This window comes from Leptodactylus fuscus, chromosome 2 (assembly GCF_031893055.1).
Source record: "Leptodactylus fuscus isolate aLepFus1 chromosome 2, aLepFus1.hap2, whole genome shotgun sequence".
Taxonomy (NCBI): domain Eukaryota; kingdom Metazoa; phylum Chordata; class Amphibia; order Anura; family Leptodactylidae; genus Leptodactylus; species Leptodactylus fuscus.
The window spans coordinates 75,746,040-75,764,989 of record NC_134266.1 but is presented as its reverse complement, the minus strand read 5'-3'; positions in this window follow the sequence as shown (position 1 = coordinate 75,764,989).

Genomic DNA, 18,950 nt, shown 5'->3' with positions numbered 1-18,950 from the left:
ATTTAAAGCTGACCTATGGTAGTGAAGAAAAACGGCTGGGTTGTTATGGAAACCTGGAATAAAATTATGTGTATGTGACAGATGGACAGACAGACAGAAACTTTATATATATACAGAGAGATAATCAGTATGGTAGTTGTACATAAGACATTTATATAATATAGCCAGTCTTACATATCTTAACATACAAAAATAACAAACTAAAAGTAAAATTATAACCTGTATTTGTGCATTTCTGATAAACACAAGGATGGGACAACACTAAAGACACAAGAGACATATACTGTACTAGTAGACAAGAGTAAAGAAAACTCACCACAGAAAGTGACCTAAATAAAGGTCAATCACTGCAGAGGCTTTGGAGAAGGCTGTCTTGGACATTCACTGTGGTGTAGTTTGAGAAGGATGTCTCAAACAGTCACTGCAGCGGCGTTTAAGAAGGTTGTCTTGGACAATCACTGCAGTGACATTTAGGAACACTGTCTTGGACAGTCACTGGAAAGGTGTTTGGGAAGGCTATCTCGAACAGTCACTTTGGAGGTGTTTGGGTAGGATTTCTTGGACAATCACTGCGGTGACGTTTGAGAAGGCTGTCTCGGACAGTCACTGTGAAAGCAACTGGGAGGGCTATCTTAGACAGTCACTAAGGAAGTGTTTGGGAAGACTATCTCGGGCAGTCACTGAGGTGTAGTTTGTGTAGGCTGTCTTGAACAGTTACTGCAGGGGCGTTTGGGAAGGCTGTCTTGATCAGTCACTGAAGAGGCGTTTGGGAAGGATATCTTAGATGGTAACTGTGAAGGAGACTGGGAAGACTGTCTCAAACAGTCACTGAGGTGAGGTTAGTGTAGGCTGTCTTGAACAGTCATTGTGTAGTTATCTGAGAAGGCTGTATCAGTCACTGTGGAGGTATTTGAGAAGGCCGTTTTGGACAGTTACTGTGGTGATGTTTGGGAAAGTAGTCTTTGACAGTCACTGTGGATGCATTTGGGTAGGCTATCTTGGACAGTCATTGGCTTGGCATTTGTGAAAGTGGTCTTTGACAGTCACTGCGAAGGAATTTGAGAAAGTTATCTCGGACAGCCATTGCAGAGACATTTGGAAAGGTTATCTCAGTCAGTCACTGAGGTGGCGTTTAGGAAGGCTGTCTCAGATGGTCACTATGGAGGCATTTGGCATGGCTGTTTTGAACAATCATAGAGGAGGCATTTGGGAAGGCTGTCTCGGACAGTCGCTGAGGTGACATTTGGGGCATGTCTTGGAAGGCTGTCTCTAAGGATACCTTAGAATCTAGATGGTCACTACAGTGACATTTGGAAAGGCTGTTGGAGAAGGATTTCTCTAACAATCACTACAGAGGCATTTAGAAAGGATTTCTTTGACAGTGACTGTGGAGACGTTTGGGAAGTTTGTCTCAGACAGTCACTGCATTTGAAGCATTTGGGAAAGCAAACAGTCACTGCATAGACTTTGGGATGGCAGTCTAGGAAAGTTACTACATACGCATTTGAGAATGCCGTCTCGAACAGTCACTGTGAAAGTGTATGGGAAGGATTTCTCGGACAGTCACTGGGCAGGCTGACTGAGACAGTTGCCGCAACCCAGATGGAGGGAACCAGAGAATGGAAGTAGTAGTGACTACTCGGACAGGCCGAGTACCCTTAACCGAACTCCTCCAGCACATATCCTATGTTGGACACTGACAAGAGCTGCCAAGAGGTGGTAGTAGTTCTACCAGTTTGCATCTAGTTGGAAATAGGTCCTCTCTTACCTCTTACACTGAGCCAGTGTGATGGTGTTCAGAAGGGCCTTGATGGCTACACCAGGAACGACTTAGGAGGCAGTGATGCAGTGAAACAGAATAACTTTACTGTGGCAACTGTAAAACTGTGTACTAATGCAGCTTCCAGATGGGGGTAGCAGTCTCCAAACTGTTAGGTTTGTCCAGACGGAATGGTATAATAGTGCCTTTTATCCCACTCCAACAACTCAGCAGCAGACCTTGCCTCAGCCGGTAAATGGTACTGAAGGCAGACAGCAAGGAAGTCCTAGGGCTCAGATACCTTGGAAGAAAACAGAAAACAGTTCCTGACAAATGGGACTCCTTCTCTCCTCCTGGTACTCAAACTGTACAGCAGACAGGCTGATAATTCATGTCTCATTGCTTATCAGATCTTGGGCTGTATAACTCTTCTCCCTCAGTGGTTGTTAGGAAAACAATAAAGCTGGATGGTGACAGTGCCAACACTCACTGCAAACTAACTAGACTCTATCGTCCCGCAGAGATTTGAGACTCAAAAATCCCTCTCAATGGCCTGTGATTGGCCAGGGCTGAAATAAGTAAAGGAGTGACTAACAGTGGAGTGAACCAAGGGGAAAACACAAAAAGGAATCTGCAAATATATACAAAATACATAATAATATACACATAGCACAACCAGAGGCATGTAAAAAAAAAAAAAAAAATCAGTGCAAGCAGTGACACTCTGGAGCAGTGCTTCTTAACCTTGTTTAAGGTACCGAACCCACCAGTTTCATATGCACATTCACCGAACCCTTCTTTAGTGATAAATCAAATATGATTTATTTCCAAATTCAAGACATGGGTATATGGTTTTTTACTGGTACACAAAATCAGTGGCGGATCCAGGCTTTGCGGGGCCCTGGGCAATTGACTTTGGCGGGGCCCTACTTACCGGGGGGTTTGGGGGGTATGGAATACCCCCCAGGGGAACAGGGGGTCTGGGGGTCCCCCTCCAGGATTTTTTGAAAAAAGTAGCCCTAATAATGCGTTTTCCAAATGTGATTCATATTTTCTGCCATTACATTCTGACATTACAATAAATACAATGCAGTAATACTCACAGGAGACATCTTCCCACATTTTCCGTCTCTTCCCTTTGGATCGCCATGACCACTTCTTTCAGCTGTGATTTGACTCTGTAAAGTTTATATGCCACAGCAGCCCCTGCAGCCTATATAGTATGCCCCACAGCGGCACAATACTGTGGGGCATAATAGAGGTTGCAGGGGGGCTGCTGTGGGGCATAATAGAGGTTACAGGGCCACAGTGGACCCTTCAAGCTCTATTATTATACTCAGGGGTCTTTTCAGACCCCCGAGTATAATAATCGGAGCCCCAGGGGAGATGAGAGAACATAATAAACACTGTTACTTACCTCTCCGAGATCCGATGTTAAAGAGGACCTTTCATGGTTTTGGGCAAAGGCAGTTCTATATACCGCTGGAAAGCTGACAGTGCGCTGAATTCAGTGCACTGTCAGCTTTCCAGCGGTATATAGAACTGCCTTTGCCCAAACCCATGAAAGGTCCTCTTTAATCTTAGCAGGTTTCGGGCCTATATGGTACTGCTAGCACAGGCTTTGGGTCTATATGGTAATATACCAGACCATGTGACGTCTGGGCATTACCATATAGGCCCGAAGCCAGCTAGGATTAACATCGGATCCCAGAGAGGTGAGTAACATTGTTCATTTTGTTCCCTCACCTCCCCTGGGGCTCCGATTATTATACTTAGGGGTCTGAAAAGACCCCCAAGTATAATAATAGCGGTAGTGGGATCACGGCATTGCCTGGGCCTATTCACTGCCGGCCTCCGCGGCCTATAGTACAAGGGGAAGCGGGGGCGGCAGTGATCAGGTCCGTGGAGGTTGGTAAATAGGCCGCTACTGTAGTGGCTTATTATAAAACAAAAAAAATCGCACTGCTGCTGCTGCACCGATCGCACTGCTGCTGCTGCTCCCACTGCTTTCGCGATCCTCTTCTCTTGGCAGACGTCTACGTATCAGCGACTGAGACCAAGATTTCTGACACTGGGCAGCACATTTCTTTCTAGAATCCTGTGATAGTCTTGAGATTTCATTGTGCCCTGCACAGATTCAAGACACCCTGTGCCAGATGCAGCAAAGCAGCCGCAAAACATAACAGAGCCGCAAAACATAACAGAGCTTCCTCCATGTTTCACAGTAGGGACAGTGATCTTTTTAAGATATGCTTCATTTTTCAGTCTGTGAACATAGAGCTGATGTGCCTTGCCAAAAATCAAATTTTGAAGTGGCCTTCTATGAGTCCTGACTTGAGTATTTTTGGAAGGATCTGAATCAGTGGCGTAACTACCGCCATAGCAGCGGAGGCAGCTGCCACAGGGTCCAGGACATTAGGGGCCCGGTGACAGCTGCTAACACTGCTATCATTATACTCGGGGGTCTTTTCGGACCCCCGAGTATAATGATCGGCGGACCAGCAGAGGTAAGAAACATAAAAAACATGTTACTTACCTCTCCACGATCCTGCCTGACGTCCTTTCTGACGTCTCTGACGTCACATGAACCCGGCCTGCGTCCCGGGTCACGTGACGTCAGACGTCATTAAACAAGGACGGCAGAGGAGAAGGCAGCGGAGAAGACCGCGTAGGAGCCGGAGACAGGTAAGTAACAGTAGCCTTTTATGTTTTTCTCCCCCCTGGTCACCGATTATTATACTCTGGGGTCTGAAAAGACCCCAGAGTATAATAATTGTTTATAGGTGTTCACTATGGGGTATAATATTGTGTGCAGGGGCCCCTATGGGGGATAATACTGTGTGCAGGGGCCCCTATAGGGGATAATACTGTGTGCAGGGGCCCCTATGGGGGATAATACTGTGTGCAGGGGCCACTATGGGGGATAATACTGTGTGCAGGGGCCACTATGGGGCATAATACTGTGTGCAGGGGCCCCTGTGGAGGATAATACTGTGTGCAGGGGCCACTATGGGGGATAATACTGTGTGCAGGGGCCACTATGGGGCATAATAGAACGCACAGAAATGCGTAGGAGGGGGTCGGTCGAAGTCTTCGGCGTCGGTCGGGGGGGGGGGGCATGTCAAAAGTTCGCCACGGGGCCCCGCCATTCCTAGTTACACCACTGATCTGAATCATGTCTTCTGGAAAAGGCACCCTTCAAACCCAAGACAACTGGAACAGTTTGCTCTTGAGAAGTGGCCCAAAATACCTGCTGAGAGGTGCAGAAGTCTCATTGACAGTTACAGGAATCGTGTGATTGCAGCGATTGCCTCAAAAGGTTGTGCAACAAAATATTAAGTTAAGGAAACCATCATTTCTGTCCAGGCCTGTTTCATGAGTTTTATTTTATTTTTTTAATTCTGTTGTAGCGAAAAGCAATGTTTGACTTTCATTTGTTCATTTTCATACAATTTTTATTTATTGATACTTTTGTCAGATTCAAGTTATTTCTGTGACCATTGTGGGTTTTTCTTTCATTAAACAAGGGGTACCAACAACTTTGTCCACGTGTGTATGTGAAGGCTGTCTTGGATGGTCAATACATCTTGGACAATCATTAAATTAAATCTTATCAACCAACAAACAAGTGTTTACTCTTTTGATGACTGGTTGGTGCCTTATTTACACAGGTTAGTTATAAGCGCTGAAATGAACACTTGTTTGCCCCATCACTGGTCCCTGTAACAGGGTTTTACTAGTTTATGCAAGTTCATGCTCAGTCACCTGTTGGAAAGGCAACATTGCCTGCTGTTTGTTTTCTACAGCCCCTTAGGGGGCATTCACACTACGTAACGCCAGCGTGTATCACAGCCGTACACGCCGGCGTTACAGCAGGGCTGCCGAACACTTCCCCATAGAAATGAATGGGCTGCTTCTTTCACTGCGAGCAGTCCCATTGAAGTGAATGGGAAGTGCCGGCGTATACGGCAAGCTCTGCTCATGCCGAGCCATACACGCCGGCACTTCCTATTCACTTCAATGGGACTGCTCGCAGTGAAAGAAGCAGCCCATTCATTTCTATGGGGAGCGCTCGTATGCTGGCTCCCATAGAAATGAATGGAGCTGCTTTATACGACGCTTATTCTGAACGTGTTTTACGTTCAGAATAAGCTTCAGTATACGTAGTGTGAATGCCCCCTTAATGCCCAGAGGGAAGGGCAGTCCATCAGCCATGGTTCCCCAGAGGTTTCCTCCACCAGGGGTTTTCCTCTCCTGAGTGCTGGTGGATGACTCTTCCCGAGTCAGCAGTTGGGATATTCCTCGTCCTCAAGTCTTAATCAAAAAATTGGCCTGACAATTACAATTATTACAAGTTAAATCACTTGTTTTGTTTTTTTTAATAAAAATGTGTGTTTGTCATTATAACCAGTGTTTAAGTCTTATTCACCTACAAAATACTGTATAAGCAACGCTACCTCTTGTGTCACCCCCTCTACCTCATAGATTGTAAGCTCTTGCGAGCAGGGCCCTCAGTCCCATTGTGTGAAATGACGTTCTTTGTTATGTATCTGTCTGTATTTGAGCCCTACAAATTGTACAGTGCTGCGGAATATGTTGGCGCTATATAAATAAATTTTTTTATTATTATTATTATTACCTAACATAAAGGATACCTTAACCTACAGAATCATTATGTGGATCAAACAGATACAATCTATCCCCCTCTGAGCTGTGCCCCTTATCAGCCATTAAGGATTACAGCAGCCTCATCTGGAAGGAGAATGGATAGGTGGTCACACGTGTGCATGGCTTCTGTATGAAAACATCCAAACAAGCAAGATTAGCAAAAAAAAAATAGCACTATTTTAGTCAAAAACAATCTAAACACATACAATATCTGAAATAAGCATTGAACATGACTAGAGATGAGCGAACACTAAAATGTTCGAGGTTCGAAATTCGATTCGAACAGCCGCTCAATGTTCGTGTGTTCGAACGGGTTTCGAACCCCATTATAGTCTATGGGGAACAGATACTCGTTAAGGGGGAAACCCAAATCCGTGTCTGGAGGGTCACCAAGTCCACTATGACACCCCAGGAAATGATGCAACACCTCTGGAATGACACTGGGACAGCAGGGGAAGCATGTCTGGGGGCATCTAACACACCAAAGACCCTCTATTACCCCAACATCACAGCCTAACAACTACACACTTTCCACATTCAAAAAAACCTCTATCAAAGTGGGAAAATACCTGGAAACCTTCTTTACTCCCCAAATGGATGGACACAAACCCCAATTTAAGCTCAACAAACAGTAACAACCACCCCTTTAAATCACGTTCCCCATGACAACCACAAATGGAATAGGCAATGGGAATTCCAAAAGCCCTCACCCTTAACTGTCATTTTGAGTGTGTGTGTGTGTGTGTGTGTGTGTGTGTGTGTGTGTGTGTGTGTGTGTGTGTGTGTGTGAGATGTGGTAAGACCTTCCAAAATTCACTTTTCTAGCCCTTAACATGAGCCCTTCCAAACAAAGTTACAGGACCTTAAGCTGAGCTACCAGCAGAGATTGAGGCCCTTGGCATGAGTAGAGCCTTGCACCAGCAGTGTTTTTGGCACTTAGGGTGAGTTGAGCCTTGTACCAGCGTGTGTCCCTTAACATCAGGCGGGCCCTAAGTTCTGCGCTTTGCACAAAAGTTCCACATTAACTAGGCTGAATGGTACAAAGATTAGTAGGCCCGAGAACCAGGAACAGGTCTTGCAATGGCTGTCGGATAACGCTTAAAGCACATTGTCCACCAGCCAGTCAGCCTCTACCTCCTCTTACCCAACAGTCTTGTCCTCCTTCCACCCAAAATTCCCAATCTTCCCAGAACAATAACCCCAACTGTCCCTGCTCCCCAGAGCTGTTCTCCCTTCCTTTGACTGTACCGCAACCTGCCCCTCCATTTCGCGATTCCACGGACCTAACAGACGAGTATCTGTGTCCAGATGCTCAAACACTAGAGTCTCCTCCATCTCCGGTCGATTTGGTGGCGGATGACCAGCAACCCACCCTCATCGACGACGATGAGACGCAGTTGCTGTCAGGGCAGCCAGTTGACATGCGCATTGTGCAGGAGGAGGAGGCGAGACAGGAGTTGGAAGAGGAGGTGGTGGACGACGAGGACACCGACCCCACCTGGACAAGGCGGATGTCAAGCTGGGAAAGTAGTGTGGATGTTGAGGCAGGTGCAGCACCAAAAAGGGTAGCTAGAGGCAGAGACATGTCCAGAGGCAGAGGTCAGCTGCTTTGCCGAAGCCAGGCCAGACCCGGAATGTCCGAAGATGTTCCCTTTTGTACCCAGCCCAGAAAAACTCCCCCATCGAGGGCACGTTTCTTGAAGGTGTAGAGTTTTTTCAAGGAATGCGCCGAGGACAGATATAGTGTTGTCTACACAATTTGCCTCTCGAAATCGAGTAGGGGCCCTGAGAAGAGCAACCTGTCCACCACTTCAATGCACCGTCATTTGGAATCCAAGCAATGAAATCAGTGGCAGGCAGCAACGGCAGGACAAACGTCGCCCGCCGTTCATGCCACTGCCTCTGCTCACAGTGCTGGCGATGCACTCCAGAGGACGATCCAGGACATCACTTCATCTGCCTCCGCCACTTTGTTGACTTCTCCCTCATCCTCCCCTGTTTCTGTCTTATCTCCTTCTCCTGCACCATCAAAGGCACCATCAGGCGCTTCTTTACAACAACCCACCATCTCTCAGACATTGGAGCGCCGGCAGAAATACACCGCTAACCACCCACCCACGCAAGCCTAGAACGCCAACATCACTAAACTGCTGGCCCAGGAGAGGTTGGCGTTCCGGCTTGTTGAAACTCCCGCCTTCCCGGACCTGATGGCAACTGTGGCACCTCACTATGCTGTCCCTAGCCGTCTCAACTTCTCCCGGTGTGGCGTCCCCGCCTTGCACCAGCACGTGTCACTCAACATCAGGTGGGCCCTTAGTTCCGCGCTTTGCTGCAAGGTCCACTTGACCACCGACACTTGGACAAGCGCCTGTGGTCAGGGATGCTGCTTATCTTTAAGGACAGGCAGGGTGAATGTGGTGGAGTCTGGTCCCGGGGTGCAAACTGAGGTACCCTATCTCCTCTCCCAGGCCAAAATTCATGGCAGGAGTAGACTGAAACCCTACGACGCTGCAACCTCCACCACAGCTACTAGCGGCAAACGCTAAAACACTGGTGTGGGGAGACGTCATCAGGCGGTGCTGAAGCTCATCAGCTTGGGGGACAGACAGCACAGTGCCTCCGAGGTCAGGGATGCCATCCTGGCTGAGATGGCATTTTTTTTTCCCTGCTACACCTGGGGCCTGGCATTTTTACACCTGTGATAATGGCTGGAACCTGGTAGCGGCTCTGGAGCTTGCCAGCCTCCAACACGTTCCATGTTTGGCCCACGTCTAACCTAGTGGTGCAAAGTTTTTTGAAAACATACCCAAATGTACCGAAGCTACTGTTGAAAATGCGGCGCTTGTGCGCCCACTTTTGCAAGTGCACAGGAGTCGCTGCTAGCCTAAAAACACTCTAGCAAGGCCTACATCTGTCCAAACACAGGCTGTTGTCCGTCATTCACACACGCTGAAACCCTACAATACCATATCTTGAGCAGGGTGTGTGAGCTGCACAGACCTTTGATGGAGTTCCATCTACAAAACCCAAGGGTTCCTCAAAGTCAGCTCCCAAAGTTTCTGCACCATGAGTTTCCAGGGGTGGCAGAGTTATGGCTAGGGGCAGAGGCATGGATAGGGATGATGTCTAGGGGCAAAAGTAGTGTGGATGTGGAGGCAAGCTAAGCAGGAAAAACTGGGGGTACAAGCTAAGGCATGGACTGGGGTGATGTCTAGGGGCAAAAGCAGTGTGGATGTGGAGGCAAGCTAAGCAGGAAAAACTGGGGGTACAAGCTAAGGCATGGACTGGGGTGATGTCTAGGGGCAAAAGCAGTGTGGATGTGGAGGCAAGCTAAGCAGGAAAAACTGGGGATACAAGCTAAGGCATGGACTGGGGTGATGTCTAGGGGCAAAAGCAGTGTGGATGTGGAGGCAAGCAAAGCAGGGAAAATGGTGGCAAGAGGCAAAGGGATGTCCATAGGCAGCAAGGGCAAAGATGCAAAACTCTCTCCTGTTTCAAGAATTTTCCTGACTTGTCTCCCCACAAAACATTCCTGGGAGGAGGGCTGAAACACCACCCTCCTCCTCCTCCGCTGTTAGATTGACCCCAGCTACGAGCTGAAAACGCTGCAACATTGGTGTGGGGAGACGTCAGCAGGCTGGGCTGAAGCTCATCAGCTTGGGAGACGGACAGCACACTGCCTCTGAGGTCAGGGATGCCATCCTGGATGAGATGGCAATTTGTTTATCCCCGCTGCCCCTGGGGCCAGGCTTTTTTGTCTTGTTGGAGGGCTCTGGAGCTTGCCAGCCTCCAACACGTTCCATGCCTGGCCCACGTGTTCAATGTAGTGGTGCAATGATTTTTAAAAACATACCCCAAATTAGCTGAGCTAAGGGTGAAAGTGCGGCACTTGGACACCCACTTTCCCAAGTCTACAGTACCTGGAGCTAGCCGCAATACACTCCAGCAAGGCCTACATCTGCCTGAAGCACCTACTGTTGTGCGAGGTCACCACACGCTCTAACCCTAGATACCGTATGTTCAGCAGGGTGTGTGAGCAGCAGAGACCTTTGATGGAGTACCAGCTACAAAACCCAAGGGTTCCTCAGAGTCAGCTCCCTCACTTTCTGCACCATGAGTTTCCATGGGTGGCAGACTTATGGCTAGAGGCACAGGCATGGATAGGGGTGATGTGTAGGGGCAAAAGCAGTGTGGATGTGGAGGCAAGCTAAGCAGCAAAAACTGGGGGTACAAGCAGCCGGTGGCATCATCACAGACAAGCACAGCTGTCTGTCAGCTGACAGGCTGACTTTCACCAAAATGAACAGACAATGGATAGACTCATCATATACATGTCAGTTACATGACAAATTTAGTGCAATTTGCAAGTCCAAGATGGTTTGGAGATCTGCGGAGAGGAATCTCACCACCTCTTGCGGGTGCCATCATTTGGAAGGCAAGCCCTGGGCTCAGTGGGTGAGAGCAAGCGCAGGATAATCGTCGTTTGGCCTGGCGGCCACTGCCTCTCCCACTGTTGACAGGGCTGGCGCTGCAGTCCAGACCAGCAGCCAGGACACCTCCACATCTGCCTCTGACACTTTGGGGAGTTCACCCTTATCCTCACCTTTTCCTGCCATTTCTCCTTTTGCCCGCGCCATCATGCACCTCTTCCCAGCAATTCCCCATCTCCCAAGCCTTTCATTTCATGCTAAAGTACAGCGCAACCCACCCACATGCCCAAGGCTTCAACGGCCTCATCTCAAGAAATCTGGCCCAGGAGATGTTGGAATCCCGGCTGGGGGACACTCTGCCCTTTTTGGGCAGAGTGTCTACTGCGCCACCGCACTGTGCCGTCCACACCAGCACTTTCCCCCAAACATGAGGCGGTCCCTAAATTCAGCGCTTAGCCCTAAAGTTCCATGTGACCAGTTACGAATGGACAAGTGCATGCGGACAGGGACGCTACCTTTCAATTTGGGCACAGTGGTTGAATGTAGTTGAGGCGTGGACCGGGTCGCAAAATGTGGTGGCCTGACTTGTCTCCCCACACAACATTCCTGGGAGGAGGGCTGAAACACCACTCTCCTCCGCTGTTAAATTGACCCCAGCTACGAGCTGGAAACGCTGCAACACTGGTGTGGGGAGACGTCAGCGGGCCGTGCTGAAGCTCATCAGCTTGGGGGCCAGACAGCACACTGCCTACAAAGTGAGTCATGCCATCCTCGATGAGACGGCAATGTGGTTTTTGCCACTGCACCTGGGCCCAGGCATGTTGTCATGTGTGATAATGGCCGTAACCTGGGATTGGCTCTGTAGCTTGGCAGCCTGCAACATATTCCATGCCTGGGCCACGTTTTTAACTCATTGCTGCTAATCTTTTGAAAAAGGTACCCCAATGTTCCTGAGCTACTGGTGAAAGTGTGGCGCTTGTGCGGATAGTTTTTAAAGTCTATAGTTGCCGCTGCTAGCCTCTATGCACTCCTACAACGCCTGTACCTGCTGGAACAACGGCTGTTCCCTGTCGTCCCTACCAGCGGCACAATGTGGGGTATTTCGTGCCCCTGTGTGCTGGTAGGACAGGCGGAATTTTAATTAGCCATGTATTAATTTCACATGGCTTGTTCCCTTTAAGAGGGCACAGATACCTCCCCCCTGTGCGTTTTTTTCTGTCCTGTGTAAAGGATCGGACAGGTGGGGAGGACTCTGTGTCCTCCTAAAGAGAAAGAGTAAGAAGAAGTTTCAGGTACTTACCTGCTCAGACCTGTTCAGGTGTCTTCAATCATGCACTCTGCCCCTTTGGACTTCTGTCGGTCCTGCAAAGAGAATAGGTAAGATTAAAGTTACCTATTTTGCCCACCTCCCTCACGCAATCCTACCTCCTGTTCCCCGGCATCCAGTCCTGCTGGGCTTCGGAGCCGCGCGCAGCCAGCCGGCGTGTTCGCGCGGCTCCATGAGGGGAACTTCCGGTTTTCGCGGAACCTTTCCTCTGCGTAGGAGGGTTCCGGCCGGTCGTTTAGAAGTGTAACACCGGCAACTTCCGGTTTTTCGGCATTCGCCGCTCCGGGACCACGCGAACAGCAGCGTTGGACACTGGAGGTCCTCAGGAGATTAAGGTACGTGCCAATGTAGTTGGCTCAAGGGGGGAGCGTGACTTGAAGGGCTAGGAGTGTTATGAAGGGCAAAGGAACGGAGCTTTTGACTAAGGCCACGCCCCTTCCGGATATGGGGCTGTAAAAAGGGGGCAGGTTGCATCCCTCATTGCCTGCTAGTCTAATCCCTAGCTGGTTTCTGCGCTGTGGCTTGTGGTTACCGCTTCAAACTGCATTTATTCTACTGCAAACTCTGCTGAAGGTTGGTAAGTGGTCTGCAGAAGCTGGGTGAGTCTCCTCATATGGTTCCTTGAATGTACTCCTCTGATGTTTCATATTCCATGCTTAGGTATCGCTGAAAGCTAGCTTCTATTTGTCATGTCTTCCTCTTCTACCCCTCCCGGGGATCAAGTAAGACGGAAGAAGTCTTCTAAAAGGAGACACCTGGCTTGCATTGATTGTGACGTTCCACTACCTGATGGTAGGTGCGTTTTTTTCGTCTGCTAATTCTCCCAATGGTGGGAGTATCCTGAATGTCATTGTTTTGCCTTTAGGCTATGACTGGTCACGCTGCCAGCAATGCAGGGGACCTCTGCGGGAGGAACCCGTTACCAGTGATATGGTAGCATGGGTCAAGGAGTACATGGTGAGTACGGTTGCCGCAAAGAGGGGAAGGGTCCCCTCCGGCTTCTAAGTATCCTTGTGTTTTTTGCAGGATGATTCTTTAAAGGATATCCGTACTTCACTGGCTCAGCTCACCAAGAAGCAGCGCGTGGAAAGGCGTTCTGCTTCACTGCCCTCCCTGGAGCGCCTCCAGGTGGAGGAGGTGTCCATATCATCGGACGATCAGTCCTCCTGTACCAGCAGACCAATTTTCCATCGGGAAAAGACTAATAAACTGCTGAAGGCCATCCGGTCGTGGGACCAGGTTGGCGAGGGGGAAGCCTCTGCGTCCACCTCTGGGAAGCGGAGGGTTTTCCAAGTGGACGCCTCCATGGCCAGCCTAATGGAACAAGAATGGAAGCAGCCGGAGAAGGCTTACGTCACCACCAGAGCTTTCAAAGCAGTGTATCCGATTGATCCCTCCCAGCTGGATCGCTGGGGTCCACCACCCAAGGTGGATTTAGCCATCTCTAAGCTTTCCCGTCGCACTGTCGTGCCCATCGATGACGGGTCAAATCTTCAGGATTTGCTTGATAGAAGAGTGGATTCAACGCTCAAGAAGGCGTATTCGTCTGCTTCAGCCCAGGTGACGGTGGGCATCGCCTCAACGGAAGTAGCTGATAAGCTTCAAGCCCGGCTGGACCGCCTGGAACGGGATATCGACTCCGGGGTTAACAGGGACGACATCCTGGCATCCATGGGGGAGATCCGTCTCGCTACGGATTTCCTGAGAGAATCGGCAAGACAGCAGGTGAAGCTGGCTTCCAAGGCCATGGCCCTCAATACCGCCGCCAGGAGGCCCTTGTGGCTCAAACCTTGGCGGGCTGATGTCGCCTCCAAGTTTTCTTTGTGTTCCCTCCCCTTTCAACCTGGGAAGGTTTTCGGCCAAGGGCTGGACGATCTGATGGAGGGATTGGCTGATGGTAGAGGGAGATCACTACCACAAGCAACCAGAGGAGGAAGGCCTCCCCCTTCTAGGGGTCGAGGCTCCACGTCTCAATACAGGCCTCAACAAGGAAGCCAGAGACGCCCCAGATACCGTCCGAAAGGGGCGGGTCGCGGGATCCCCAAGGAGGACCCTAAGAAGAAGGGGTTTTGAGGAGACGCCGCTCTCTGTGACCAGCTCTCCCGTAGGAGGGCGCCTTTCGAATTTCCTTGTGGCATGGCATCTTCGCATTCTGGACCCATGGGTCTTTCAAGTTGTTCAGCGAGGATACGCAATAGAGTTCTCCCATCCTCCGGTGGATCGTTTCATCACTACGCGGGTCTTACCAGCCCTACAACAAGACTGCCTGGAGGCTTCCGTCGCAGAATATCTCTTAAAGGGGGCCCTGGAAAGGGTCCCTCCTCCCGAAGTGGGTCAAGGAGTTTATTCACCCGTGTTCTTGGTTCCAAAGTCCACAGGAGGGTGGCGGATGATTATAGATCTTCGGTTCCTCAACCTCTTCATAAAGAAAAAACCTTTCAGGATGGAGTTCATAGACTCAGTAACCAGTTTCCTATTGCGCAACGAGGTCATGGTCACCCTGGACCTGAAGGATGCCTACTTACATATCCCCATCTTCCCGCCACACAGGAAATATCTACGTATAGCCGTTCTTATGGCTGGTCACAGAGAGCACCTACAGTTCACTGCTCTGCCATTCGGCATATCGTCAGCTCCGTATGTATTCACCAAGATGGTCGCACCAGTTGCCGCCGCTCTTAGACTTCAAGGCCTCTTCGTGGTTCCCTACCTCGACGACTGGCTTATAAAAGCTCAGTCTACTTCAATTCTCCATCACCACCTCCAGATAGCCATCGCCTTCCTCCAGGAGTTAGGTTGGCTGATCAATTGGGAGAAGTCAGAAATAGTGCCATCCACCCGGAAGGAATTCCTAGGGTTTGTTCTGGATTCCCAGAGCATGCAGATTTTCCTATCTCGTCCAAGGCGAGCAAAAATAGAAGCTTCGGTTCGGGGCCTCCTCAGGTCCCGATGGATCACCATTCGCACCGCCATGCGGGTCCTAGGCCTGATGTCTTCTTCAGCCAAGGCGGTCCCTTGGGCTTTATGGCACTTGCGTCCCCTTCAGATGGAAGTGTTGAGAGCCTGGAACGGATCTCCACGGGGACTGCACAGGAAGATCTGCCTTTCTCCCGGTACCCGTCTTTCCCTCAGATGGTGGAGACACCTGAAAGACGGAAGGTCCTCGGTTCAACCTCGTTGGACCCTGTTGACAACAGATGCGTCCCATTCGGGATGGGGAGCCCACCTGGACGGCAGGACTGTCCAGGGCCTGTCGAGGAATCCAGAGGTAGGAACCTCCAACCTGAAGGAGCTAAAAGCAGTGTATCTGGCGCTGAAGTACTCGCCCCCTTTCTCGAAGGGAAGGCAGTCAAGGTCCGGTCAGACAATATGACGACGGTAATATACTTGAACAAACAGGGCGGCACCAGGGTTCCAGCCCTACTGAGAGAGGCGAACTTGATCTTCACGTGGGCAGAGAAGAATCTGACCCACCTATCCGCTGTTCACATCAAGGGCTCCCTGAACATAGTAGCGGATCAGTTGAGTCGGGGTATCCCTGTATCAGGAGAATGGTCTCTCAATCAAGACATATTCCATCAGATTGTCCAAACATGGGGCCTTCCGGATGTCGACCTCATGGCAACCCGACTCAACGCCAAGGTGGAAACCTTCTGCTCTCTGTACCAGGAGGACAATGCCTTGGCAGTGGATGCCCTGTCCATCCCATGGAGGTTCAGGCTGATATACATTTTCCCTCCAGTTTCCATCATACCCAAGGTATTGATGAAAATCAGACAGGACCAAGTCTCGGGAATTGCCATAATCCCGTTCTGGCCGAAAAGGACTTGGTTTTGCCCAGCTCATGTGGATGAGTCAAGGCAGGTATTGGAGGCTTCCCCCCCTCCCAGATCTGGTGACACAAGGAGAGCTGAGACACCACGATCTGAGGAGATTCAATCTGACAGCCTGGAGGTTGACCAGTCCCTATTAAGGAATAGAGGACTGTCTCAAGGCGTCCTAAGGACTTTAGCCAGCGCCAGAGCCACCTCGACCAATAAGAATTACCGTAGGATCGGTAATATTTTCCAGGCCTGGTGCACGGAACACGAAGTGGACTCCTCCGATCCCCCTGTGAGGGCGATCCTGGATTTCCTTCAGGACGGCCTAGACAGAGGGCTTGCAGCTTCTACCCTGAAGGTACATGTAGCCGCTTTGTCCGCCTATCTGGGGAGGCGGTTGTCTCAGGATCCTTTAGTGAGCACCTTTATCAAAGGGGCAACTAGGCTGAGACCAGCAGTTTCTGCTCCTGTCCACCAATGGGACCTCAGCAAGGTCCTAACGGCACTTTGTGTTGCTCCATTCGAACCTCTGGAGGAGGTGGATCTAAAGTGGCTGACCTATAAGGTATCTTTTCTCCTCGCTATCACCTCGGCAAAAAGAGTAGGGGAGCTTCAAGCACTCTCATCGGAAGCTCCTTACATTGCCTTCTTTGAAGACCGTGTTCAGTTGAGATTTCTGCCAGGATTCAGGCCGAAAGTTTCTTCTAGGGCGAATGTGAGTCAGCTCATTTGCTTGCCAACCTTTTTTCCCGTGCCCACTTCCCCTGAGGAGGAGAAGTGGCATACCCTAGATTTAGTCCGGAACCTGCAGATTTACCTTCAGCGCACACGCGCTTTCAGGAGATCTGAGAACTTGTTAATAAATTATGTAGGGGGCCATAAAGGCCGCAAGGCTTCTAAGACCACCATCTCTCGCTGGGTGAAGGAAGCAATCAAGTTGGCGTTTGTGAGTCAGAACTTACCTCCGCCGACCGTCCTAAGGGCCCATTCGACGCGGGCAGTATCGACCTCTTGGGCAGAGGTCAAGGCTCTCACCTTGGACCAGATTTGTGCAGCAGCATCCTGGTCTTCAGAATTGACCTTTGTGAAGCACTACCGACTTGATCGGTATGGCTCAGAAGCTACTGCCTTCGGGCGTACTGTATTACATTCTGCTTGTGTTTAATCTCCCACCCTTATGGGGATTACTTGCTATTTCCCCACATTGTGCCGCTGGTAGGGACGACAGGGAACAAGGGATTATGTAGATAATCTTGTTTCCCTTAGTCCTAACAGCAGCACAAGGATTCCCCCCCTATTGTTGTTTATTTTGGAATGTATGTATTATTACTTGTTATTTACGCACAGGGGGGAGGTATCTGTGCCCTCTTAAAGGGAACAAGCCATGTGAAATTAATACATGGCTAATTAAAATTCCGCCTGTCCTACCAGCACACAGGGGCACGAAATACCCCACATTGTGCCGCTGTTAGGACTAAGGGAAACAAGATTATCTACATAATCCCTTGTTGTGCGACGTCTCCACACTGCTGGCACTAAACATATCATGTGTTGAGCAGAGTGTGTGAGCAGCACAGACCTTTGATGTAGTTCCAACTCCAAAACCCTCGGGTTCGTCAAAGTCAACTCCCTCAGTTGCTCAACCATGAGTGGCCATGGGTGGCAGACTTATGTGAAATCCCATCCCATCCATTGCACTGGACACGAAACATTAGCATGCGCTCAGCACAACTTCGGATATGGCAGCTGCGTTAAGTAGGGTGCAGGGTACAACACAGACCAGGCCCGAGCACCAGGAACAGGTGTTAGAAATACTGCAGCATCCGCCATTTCCTTCCAATTTTGGGGTTTTGGACCCGCCACCGACTTGTCTGGACCTAAGTGGGGATCATGAGACACAGTTGCCATCAGGGCAAGCTGTGGTCATGTGCGGTTTGCAGTAAGGGGCCAGTGCGCAATTGGAAGAGGAGTTGGTGGATGACGAGGCCACCGACCCCACATGGACAGGGGTGATGTCTAGGGGCTAAAGCAGTGTAGATGTAGAGGGAAGCTAAATCAACAAAAAACCTGGGTAGAAGCAAAGGCATAAACTGGGGTGATGTTTAGGGGCTAAAGCAGTGTAGATGTGGAGGGAAGCTAATTCAACAAAAAAAAACAGGGTAGAAGCAAAGGCATAAACTGGGGTGATGTTTAGGGGCTAAAGCAGTGTAGATGTAGAGGGAAGCTAATTCAACAAAAAAAAAAGGGTAGAAGCAAAGGCATAAACTGGGGTGATGTTTAGGGGCTAAAGCAGTGTAGATGTGGAGGGAAGCTAATTCAACAAAAAAAACAGGGTAGAAACAAAGGCATAAACTGGGGTGATGTTTAGGGGTGAAAGCAGTGTAGATGTGGAGGGAAGCTAAGCAGCAAAAACAGTGGGTAGAAGCAAAGGCATGCAAAACTCTACCCTGTTGGAAGACTTATTCCTAGGTCTGGAACACGTTAATGGCCCCCCTGGACAAATTACTGCCACTCAGGGGCCTAGTGTCACCAGGAGGGACAAGTATAGGCGCATGTTGTGGGAATACCTGGCCGACACCAGCTCTGTCCTCTCCGATCCCTCTGTGCTCTACAGTCTACACTTATTTTCTCATCTTTTTTTCTGAACTGCACATCTCTTGCCTACTTCCACAGATGGTAACTTCAATAGACAGTGTAACGGGAGTAGCTGAGGGATCGCTGTCTTAACCACTTTTTGGCACAAAATTAACTTCCAAAGCCAAATATGGTGCAAGTATATGATGCAAGGACACCTACACACCTATCTCTGACACATTGGGGAGTTCACCCTCATGCGCCCTTTTGGCCTACACCATCATGCGCCTCTTCCCAGCCACTCCACATTTCCCAAGCTTTTCATTGCAGGCAGAAGTACAACACAACCCACCCCCATGCCCAAGCCTTTA